Source organism: Microtus ochrogaster (genome assembly GCF_000317375.1).
Source record: "Microtus ochrogaster isolate Prairie Vole_2 chromosome 14 unlocalized genomic scaffold, MicOch1.0 chr14_random_1, whole genome shotgun sequence".
Classification (NCBI taxonomy): Eukaryota; Metazoa; Chordata; class Mammalia; order Rodentia; family Cricetidae; genus Microtus; species Microtus ochrogaster.
The window spans coordinates 2,501,219-2,512,196 of record NW_004949096.1 but is presented as its reverse complement, the minus strand read 5'-3'; positions in this window follow the sequence as shown (position 1 = coordinate 2,512,196).

Below are 10,978 nucleotides of genomic sequence, written 5' to 3'. Positions count from 1 at the left end.
TCCATCATTTAAGAAAGACATGGAGGCAGAACCAAGGGAAGTGATACATTATACCCTCAATCAAAAGTTAGAGGGATGGACAGGAAGACTCAGCTCACTTTCTCCTTTTATTCAGTCCAGGATCCCAACACATGGACTGGCGCTATCCACATTCAGAGAAGGTGTTCCCTCCTCAGTTAAAACTCAAAGACATACCCAGAGGTATTTTTCCATACTGATTCTAAATCCAATTAAATTGAAAATTACAATTAACCAATATGAGAGGCTATCCCGAATCCAGTACATTAATTTTGGCAATAGAACGTCTTATTCTTTCACGATCTTGAGACAGGCAATCAGCTACCAACTAAAATCACTTGGGAAAATGGACCTCAATTGAGGAATTGCCTACGTTGGGCTAGCCTGATGCATTTTCTTTTTTAAAATTATTTATTTATAGCCGGGCGGTGGTGGCACACGCCTTTAATCCCAGCACTCAGGAGGCATGGGCTGCCAAGATAATGGTCTTCACATATGAGGTTATTACAGGGTGTTAGAGTTGGATGTGATCATATGGGTACCCTGTACTCACACACACAGGCACACACAGACATACAAAGAATAGCAAAAAAAAAAACATTTGTGAGATGAAGAGATAGCTCAGCAATTAAGATGACTGCCTGCTCTTCCAGAAGCCCCAAGCTTGGTTACCAACACTTACGTTCTGTGGCTCACAACCACCTGTACCTCCAGCTGCAGGTGTCATCCAGTGGCCCTCCTGGTCTCTATAAGCACCTGCACACACATGACACACACTCACACAGACAGACACAGACAGACAAACAAAACCTAATAAATAAAAGCTTATAATGAATGCAATCAACATTTACTTTTTCTGCTTTTGGTTCAAGGCAGAAACACAGTTGTGAGAGTTGGTCAACAGATATGTTTTAAAGGAAAAACTAAAAGCAAACAGGGTTGAAACAGACTGTGATGCGGAGGCTAGCCTGCAGCTTCTTGGCCTTGACTGCAGAGTGTAAACAGATATGTACAGGACCACCAGCTCACAAAAATGACAGGGAGACTTACTGTTCATTATAAAAGCTCAGCCTATAGCTTAGGCTTGCCCAGCTAGCTCTTATAACTTCAATTAACCCAATAACATCAATCTAGGTTGTGTCTCATGACATTTTCCCTCTCTTCCATCTTGTCCCTCCTGGTTCCTCTCTGAGTCCTCTGGCATCTCTCTCGCCTATTCTCTCTGCTCGGAAGTCCCGCCCAACTTCTTCCTGTCCAGTTTTTGGCCATTCAGATCTTTAGTAAACCAATCAGAAGGCACCTTGGCACAGGCAAATCTTCCCAGGGTGGAAAAAGATTATTCCCAGCAGCAGAGAGCAATAATCCCTCATCAGCTTTGATACACACACGAAGCCACACCAGTTATTTCTTACACTGCCTCATAAACTCACAAACCCAGTTCCTGTTCTAAAGAAGTACAGAGAACATAGGCTGACTTTGCCAAGGGTCACATGTGGGTTACATAATGTTCAGGTAATCTTAGGTGTGTCCTAACACAGCTGATGAGCTGTATGCGGCCAACGAGAGCTATGGATCAGACATAATATAATATAGTAAACTTAAATAAAGTATGAGACTTTGGTGATTTTTTTTCTTTTTTTTTCTATCTGTATTACTTTATTTCTTTTTTTTTTTGTAACTTATTTCCAGGTTTTCTAGCATGGCTTTGTAGATGACAACATTGGATTGCTTTTTGACATCAAAAGCTTGGGCCCACCTGCATGGTTTATAGAAAAAAGCTCCTCTCTGAATTCATATGTACACTTGAGCTTGGGGTATGTTTCTAAACTTACAGTGAAATTCCAATGATTTACAGTGACACTAAAGAAAAAATTAAATGGAAAACCAAAGCAATACTTCTGGACAGCTTGATGGGCTGAACAAAAGTTGAGAATTGGACTGCACAATGGTTTCTCTGGTCTTTTGATGTCATGAGCCTCAGTTTCCTCATTTGTAATATTAGGAAAACATCACCTCAGTCCTGTTCCACAAGATCATGAGTGCGGGTCCTATCAGAAAACATATGACAGGATTCCAGAAGATTAATGGTGCAGCATGTTTAGGGGGTACAGCATTTGAAGGCAATGACTGTCTGCCAGAGACTGCCTAGATCCTCCTTTCTCCTAAATCCTTATGCGGAAGCTTGGGCTGCCAAGATAATGGTCTTCACATATGAGGTTATTACAGGGTGTTAGAGTTGGATGTGATCATATGGGTATAGCCTACATGGTGGAAAGAGTTCTCTTTAGAAGGAAACTACTTCAGGAGACACACAAAGAAAAATCATGTGAACACACAAGATGGAAACCACCTGAGAACAAAAAAAAAAAAAAAAGAATGGAGTTTTGCTGTGACATATTAAACTCAGCAATAAACTCACTAGAAGATTTTTTTTTTTGTACAGACGCTCTTTAAAGAAATTGAGAGAAGGGTTTGTGATCAACCTACCAATTCACAACAGGGCCCCCAAATTTAATTAATCTCCACAGGCTAAAATTCATCCAAAATAAATTTGGAATTCTGGAACACTTTCTTGGTAAGGTGGCTGAATACAAGATTAGTTTGAGTATTAGGAATGTTCATTCATTCAATTATCAAAATTTTATATGCATCGGCTGCACATATTTTATCCGTTTAAGTACTGAGCAGTAATATAAATGAAGGGTAAGTCTTTAGGCAGAAATACGCAAGATAACTTCAGACAGTAAAAGGTGTTATGATGGAAACCATGTAGAAAAGCAAGTGACCTGGAGTGGGGCTACACATGTAGAAGGGGAATTAAAGGCAGCTTACTTAGCATGGCATCTAAGATGATGACTACATGACAAGGAAGCTGATAAAAACTGTTAGTCAGGGTAAGAGCTGGTTGTTAGATAGCAAAGGCCTCTGAACATGTGGCAATAGTGTACGACAGTCCTAAGCATTATTTGATAATGCACATCCCCAAAATGCATCTGTCTCCTTCCTTTCCTCAGTCACTAATTCCAGGCGTTGTCATTAGTCTGATGGTAACACCTATAAGTGTCAGTGCTAACCAAAATTGAGCTATTGGAGCTCTATAAAATGTGTAACTCAGACTGGCCTCAAACTCAGAATCCTCCTGTCTCTGCCTCATTCAGCAAATCTTACTGCCATGTGCTGTCATAACTGGATGTCATTATTTTAACTATGTGGGAAAGACCAAGAGATTAGAAGGAAAGCCCTAGAGAAGAAAGAACCCATTGACCCACATCTAAGCCCTGGTATGTTTTATAAGAGTTGGTGAAGACTGACAGTTATAGTTAAGGTATCTCAGTTGATAAATGAGGTAATTAATCCTTGTCTGTAATATGGTGGACTATTTTATGTTCAATTACAACTTCTGTTTCATTAAGGGTTCTTCTAGAAGTGAATAAATAATGCAGTTCAAACTAACTCTGCAATGATGGAGGCAGAGACGGATCTTTCAGAAAAGAGCTGAAGACCAAGATTCAGGAAAATCAACAATAAGCTATTAGGGAGGGAGTCCCCTCTCTCTTTTTCTCCTTCCCATATCCCACTTTCTTTCTCTTCTCCCTTACTCTGTTTCTTCTTGTTTCTCTTTCTCTTCCTGGCCATCCTCTTTCCCTTCCACTGAATCTCTGCCTTTCATTATCTCTGTACATGTAGTCCTTTATAGCTGATTTAGCCTCTTGTTACATGACCGTTGAACAGTCCACTCAAAGAGAAGAATCTAATTAGGATCTTTTTGTGCTAGGTAACCCAAACCACAGACTACAGATTAAAGTTGTCAAGTCACCTATACTTTTGAAAGAGTCCCTCACTTGGTGATATAGATGGGATGAGATTTTTCTCAACAGAAATATTCTAGTTAATTTTCTCCTTGTTTTGATTGATATCTTACCAAAGTAACACAAGGATAGAAAAGTTTCTTTTGGCTCACAGTGTGAGGATGCAGTCCATCATTTAAGAAAGACATGGAGGCAGAACCAAGGGAAGTGATACATTATACCCTCAATCAAAAGTTAGAGGGATGGACAGGAAGACTCAGCTGACTTTCTCCTTTTATTCAGTCCAGGATCCCAACACATGGACTGGTGCTATCCACATTCAGAGAAGGTGTTCCCTCCTCAGTTAAAACTCAAAGACATACCCAGAGGTATTTTTCCATACTGATTCTAAATCCAATTAAATTGAAAATTACAATTAACCAATATGAGAGGCTATCCCGAATCCAGTACATTAATTTTGGCAATAGAACGTCTTATTCTTTCACGATCTTGAGACAGGCAATCAGCTACCAACTAAAATCACTTGGGAAAATGGACCTCAATTGAGGAATTGCCTACGTTGGGCTAGCCTGATGCATTTTCTTTTTTAAAATTATTTATTTATAGCCGGGCGGTGGTGGCGCACGCCTTTAATCCCAGCACTCAGGAGGCAGAGGCAGGCGGATCTGTGTGAGTTCGAGACCAGCCTGGGCTACAAGAGCTAGTTCCAGGACAGGCTCCAAAACCACAGAGAAACCCTGTCTCAAAAAAAAAAAATTATTTATTTATTATTAATTTATATGTATTGGTGTTTTTCCTACAGGTATGTCTGTGTAAGGGAGCCAGATCCCCTAGAATGGAGTTACAGAGAGTGGTGAGGTGCCATGTTGGTGCTAGGACTTGAACCTGGGTCCTCTACATGAGAAGCCAGTGTTCTTAACCTCTGGGCCTGCTCTCCAGCCTCCTGATGCATTTTCTTAATTGCTAATTGATGTATGATAGCCCATCCCACTGTTGACAGTGTCATCCCTAAGAAGATTGCCCTGGCTATATAAAAAATGTGCCTGAGAAAACCAGAGAGAGAGAGATCCAGTAAGCAGCATTCCTCCTCTGTCTTCAGGTTCCTGCCTTGCGTTCCCATCTTCACTTCTCTCAGTGATGAACTGAAAGAAACCTGCAGGATGAATAAATCCTGTCCTTTCTTGTTTGGTTTGCTCAGTGTTTTATCACAGCTACATAGAGAAAGCAGTGACGGTGTAATGTAATTCAAGCATGGAGGAGGAGAAGGCAGGAAGAGCGCCATGAGATTAAAGACAACCTGGGTTGCATAGTAAGAACATGCCACAGAACAAACAAACAACCATCAAGCAAAAACAACTTGAAAGATGTGAGCTTTGCATCCCCAGAGGGTAATACTCAGCATACTTGAAAGTGTTTACACACTCCACACTGGTGTGGAGTTTACTATCTTACACTGAAATTTTGCCACACTTTCTGTGTTTAAATTGCTTCCACAGATAATAATTCCAGTTCAGAGCATAAACATTGCAGCCCCATTGAAGTTATAGACACAAGGCATAGCCCAGAAATAAACCATCCACCCTGCATGAAGAAGTGGGCCCTTGATTACTGATGAGAACGCACATTCTTTCACTTTAAGGGACTGTTCCATCACCCCATGGGTTATTCACATCTGGATGAAAGGTACACCTGTTTATTTGTGCATGATTTTCCACTGACGTATGTAGATGCATCCTGTGTTTATGTTGTCTTCAATGTTGTGTGTAATCTCTACTGGGAAAGCTGATTATTAAACCCTGAAAGTGTGCCCAGAGGCTACTGTGAGAGATGCATCCAAAAAAAATCTAAAAATAACTAAGCAATAAATAACCATTTGCAGATGGGAATTGTTCATGCAGTATTCTAAGCAACAGCGGGTTTTTTTTTTTGATTATTTGTTTGTTTTTAGACATGTTTTCTTCACGATTTTTCTGTAGGTATACTAAACTCAGTCTATTTAAGGCAGATCATTTAAATAACAGCGTGATAAGACTTACTGACTCAAATTAATGTTATTTTTAAAAGACACTATTAGACTACGGCTTTTACATTAGAAGGGTGTCACTTGTGCATATCCTCATACATTATTAAAGGTGCTCAGGGAATCATTTCTGAGAGGCAGGGCAGGCCAATAATTATTTTAGATTATATTGTCAAAAGTGCAAGGGCCACTCTTCAAAGTCATAAGTTGACTGCTCTCAATGTTGTATTTGTTCACATTCACCGACAGTGAAGAAGTCTAAAAGATAAAACTGGGCATAAGAAGTTGCCTGTGGCCTGGGGATATGCTGCATAATTGTGGCTGTGGCTACAAGGAAGCTGAAGAGTTTGCCCGAAAGACTTAGAAATGTAAAGAGAACAGGGGGTTCTTAGTTACAGGGCCATAACAACCTTTACAGGAAAGGTAGATGATAGTAAGTGAGAAAGACTTCATGTCAACTTACAAAGGATTGAGCACAATTTTTGCTTATTCCAGTGCCTCAGCCTTGCTCGTACTGCGATCCTTTAATAGTTACTCATGTGGTGCTGGCCTCCAACCGCAAAATTATTTCATTGCTACTGTTATGAATCATAATGAGCAGTGTAAAAAGTAAATGATATGCCGATGGTCTTAGGTGACCCCTGTGAAAGGGTCGTTTGACCCCCAGGTTGAGAACTGCCAGACCCAAACAACATGTTTAGTGTGCCTTTCAAGGATTCTCTTGTTCATGCGGTTTTCTGTCATTACTAATGCATATACAGCTCGTGGTCTGGCCATGGGCTTCAGACTTGTTCAATAAAGCCACCGTACCTCTATTTAACAGTGCAATTAATTTTCCTATTCAAGAAAATACCCATCCAGCAAGTGACAGACGTTGGTTCTGGCTTTAGCCTCAAAGAAAGATAGTTGTACACTTATTGTAGGGTAACTTGCTGGGTATTTCATTTCTCTGTTGAATATAATGTGTGGAAGGCATAATAATGCGATTTGTTTATGCCCTTTCAGGTGAAATATAGTTTAACAGAGCAAAAATGCAGACTATAAAATTGCAGAAATCTCATCACTTATGAGACAACAACTATAAATTAAAAAACTTAAGTTTCTTACATTTTTCAAAAGCACTGTTCCCCTCTGCTAATTAAGGAAGCTGACAGACAGAGCCAGTGTAGTTGTGGAATCTCTAAATTGATTTGTCAGTATTTGGAAGGCTGAGATAGGTGGATCATACATGAGTTTGGAGCTAGTCTGGGTGACATAATGAGTATAAGGCCAGCATTCAACAAGTGGGATCCTGTCTCAATAAATAGATCAATGAAAATTTAAAACAGATTATTATAGCCTTTTGTAAGAAAAGATGAAAATACATGTGACAGTTGAAATTATATTATTTGAATCACATAGAGAATATTCATTAATGAATAAGGAAAGTCTTAAAGAAATGGTGAGCGACCTAGGTTTATATAGAAGGCAATAAAGGATCCCACTACGGTTATAAGCTTGGAAAATATGGGAATGAATCTTAACTTAGAAAATGCAAGGATAGGCTTGTTGTTTGGGTCCCTAAGATGGGTGAACAATGGTTGAAGAAATATTCAGAGTGTTTCTGGCTGTCATTATTTCTATAAAACCAGTTCAGCCACCTGTTGAAGTGTCACAGTAGGGCTGGTGAGATAACTTGGTAGATAATGCTATTTCTGTGCAAACTTAACTACCTGGGTTCATAGCCTCAAACCCACATAAAAAAAGGCACATATAATACTTACACTTTGTAATCTCAGAACATTCTTACAAGGGGATGGAAAATTGGAGCGGGAGAATCTCAACGCCAAATAGGCTGGAATATACAACAATGACGAAGAGGAGATACCTTGTATGTAAAACAACATGCAAGGTAAGGTCTGGCACTTAAAGTTGACTTCTGATCTCACTACGTGTTCTGTGGCATGTGTGCTCCTGCACTTACACATGAATGTGCACTAATACAAACTATATATACACACACACACACACACACACACACATATGCACACGCACACAAAAGAAAGATCATAGCAAAGATTATTGTATCAGAGTTCCATGTAAAAGATAGATGCCAAGTATGATGTAGAGAAATACTCAAATAAAGGTCTACATGAAAGAGTCCTCTACTAAACTCAGTGCAACTAGTTTGGTGTATTGTAAGAGGTTATGTGGAAATCTTTTGCTATACAGCCCCCTTGTTTATGGGTATGGAAGCTCCCCAGGTAGCGCATTGATAGGTATTCTTGGTAATGTTCTTCACAGTCATGCTTGCTTCCACATCCTAAGTGATAATAAAGACATAATAAAGTCACCAAAAAAAATAACTTTAAGACCAAGTCGATAATCTAAAAATGCCATCACCTTATCAGAGGACGAGTCTAAATTCTAGCTCTAGAGTGGTATAATGTTCTCTAATAAAATGCTTAACTTTTGTAGATGTTGTCCATGGCAAATTCAATTATTATGCAACAAATTTGTTATTTACCTTCCAGAGAACGTAATTCCTTAAGCCAGCAAAAATGAGCACGTCCACTAAACAGTTAGGATGGTTGCATTATTGCCAACCTGTTTAGATTATGGCCTCAGTGAAGCACACCTCTGGCTGTACCTGGCAGTGTCTTTCCATGGAGAAAATGCCCACCCTGAATGTGGTATCACAATGGGATCCACACTAAGACCTGATCTGCTCAAGTATGCAGGAGTAGCCTCATGTTCCCGCTGAGAGTTACCCTGACAGCCACGCCTTCCTTGCTGTGTTGATGTACCCTCAAAATGCAGGCTAAAGAAAATCCCCGCCTAAGTACCTTAGGCGTTTGCTCACAACAATGAAGCTAACCAACTCAGAACCCTACGCTATCCTGACTATAACACATGAGAATAAAAAGCAAAAGTATATAAATATAAAACTATGATAAATAATATTTCAATACTCTGTGTTACTTGAATCTAATTTATATCCAATAAATGACTATTTAATACCAGTCTAAGGTTTGCCTCCTAAATATCTCGGAAATTGCCTTCTAGTTAACAAACCTACTATGAACTATAACTGCTTGCTAAATAAGTGTTTTGAAAAAATTGTTCAATTTTTAATATAATGTATAATTTTCATATATTCAACACTAAAATAAAACATTACCATATTTACCAGTAAATACATTTAGAAAAACACATATACAAAAAGAATAAAAATAAGTTAGTGTTATATTTATTGTAAGTCAGGGAAGACAGTTGTTCCTATTAAATTAAAACTTTAAAATCTTATTTACCATAGATTTGCCTAAATCATGTGAACTTGAAATCTATATGTGACTCGGTCTCTCTATGGATAGCTTTAAGATTTAAAATACTAAGAAAATGTCAGCAATTTTATTTTTTAAATTACTGAGAATTTTTGAAATATTATATATGTGTATATAATATTTAAATATAAATTTACCTCTAAATCTGTCAGAATAGAAATCCTTTCCTTTCCAGTCAAGTTTGACAATGGCATCTGAACATAAGAATACACATGTAGTGAAAGGTGAGCTGTAAAGGAGTTTTGAATGACAGGCATAACATGCAAAGGAGGAGACGGGAGCTATGGGCAACATCCTTATGAGTGAGTCTCATAAGCACAGAAGTGCACTGTTCTCTGCCTAGTGTTTACAAGTTCTTAGCTGGTTAGAGTTCAAAAAGCTGGTCCTAAGGAGATTGCTCCGAAGGTTAAGAGCAGTGCGGAACTCGGATTGTATGCCCAGCACTCACCTAAGAAGCCAGTTCTGTATGTAGAGCACAGGAGTAGAGTGGTGCAGACCAGGGCTAGTGGATGGAGGGAGGGGTTAAGACAGAAGAATCCTGAGATGGGAGACAGTCTCTGGATGCCAGCCTGGCAAAACCAATGAGCGATGCATCATGGAGAGGTATTATTCTAAAAATTAATAAGCTGGCAAGTAAGAAGAGGACATGACATCCTCCTTTGGCCTCCACATGCACATCCATGCAGAGATGTAAAGGCACCCGTCACCCTTACCCTTGACACTTTCATGCACGTGCACATACCTACCCACCCTCTCTCCAAATTACACACATACACATCCACACGCACAGAAGACTAACAAACCAGTGAACCTAGTATCTTTTACCTGATACACATATGTTGTCCATTAATCATTAATTCCTTTATAAAAATAATCAAAGAGTCAAACAAAGGAATCCAATTCAAATCCTTATGGCGCTTCCCATCCACAAGCACACACTACACAAGTTTAGGAATCAATCACCACCGTGTCCCAGCCAGGTCATCAGCAGGAGAATTGCACAGAGGCCTCCAGGGAGCCTTCCCTGAGCATGGGAAAGTTACTACAACAAGAAAACCTAGTCCTGTGTAAGTTACAATAGCAAACTTGAAAGGGAAATGTGCCAGAGAAGGAGATATTTCTCTAGATCTTTGGAGCTGAGTAGATACTCAGTAATAAGAAAATAAAAGTGACCTCAGGATTCTTAGAGGCATGCAAAGCCACTTAGGAATTTGTGGGCTCATGAAGAACGTAGATGAGTTTTGCCTGGAAATCCACTAGTTCAGGATGTGTCACATGGGTGACAGCATTTCTTAACCATTGTTGCTTTCCAGGAGGAGAGAACTCAACCGTTTCCTTGCTTGGTACAGAGAATGCTTACTCATACCGGACCAAGGTTGTCAAAAAATGTTGGAGAAGACAACACACTTGCCAGTATGCTTTAACTGCTCGTGTCAAGTTCTGCCTGTGTCCTACAATAGATGATGACTTCAAGAATACACATAATTTCATTCTTAATTTTCTAATCATTTTCCCAGGCATTGAACCAGTAGCCTCATCATAAAGCTTTTATGACTCAATAAAGCTGTAAAATTCTAGAAGGAGTTTGTAATACAAACAAAATTGAGTCACTGTTACCTTAGGTGCTTAAAACTGGATGATTGCTGTATGCAAATGACTTTTATTTCTAAGGCCCAGAAGATATAATAACCTTTTTATAACATGATGAGTTTTTTCTTTTCCAATCTGCCAGGTTAGTTTGTTAATCTAATAGAAATTTTAATATTCTTTAACATAATAAATAATAAAGATATTGACATTAAGACTGA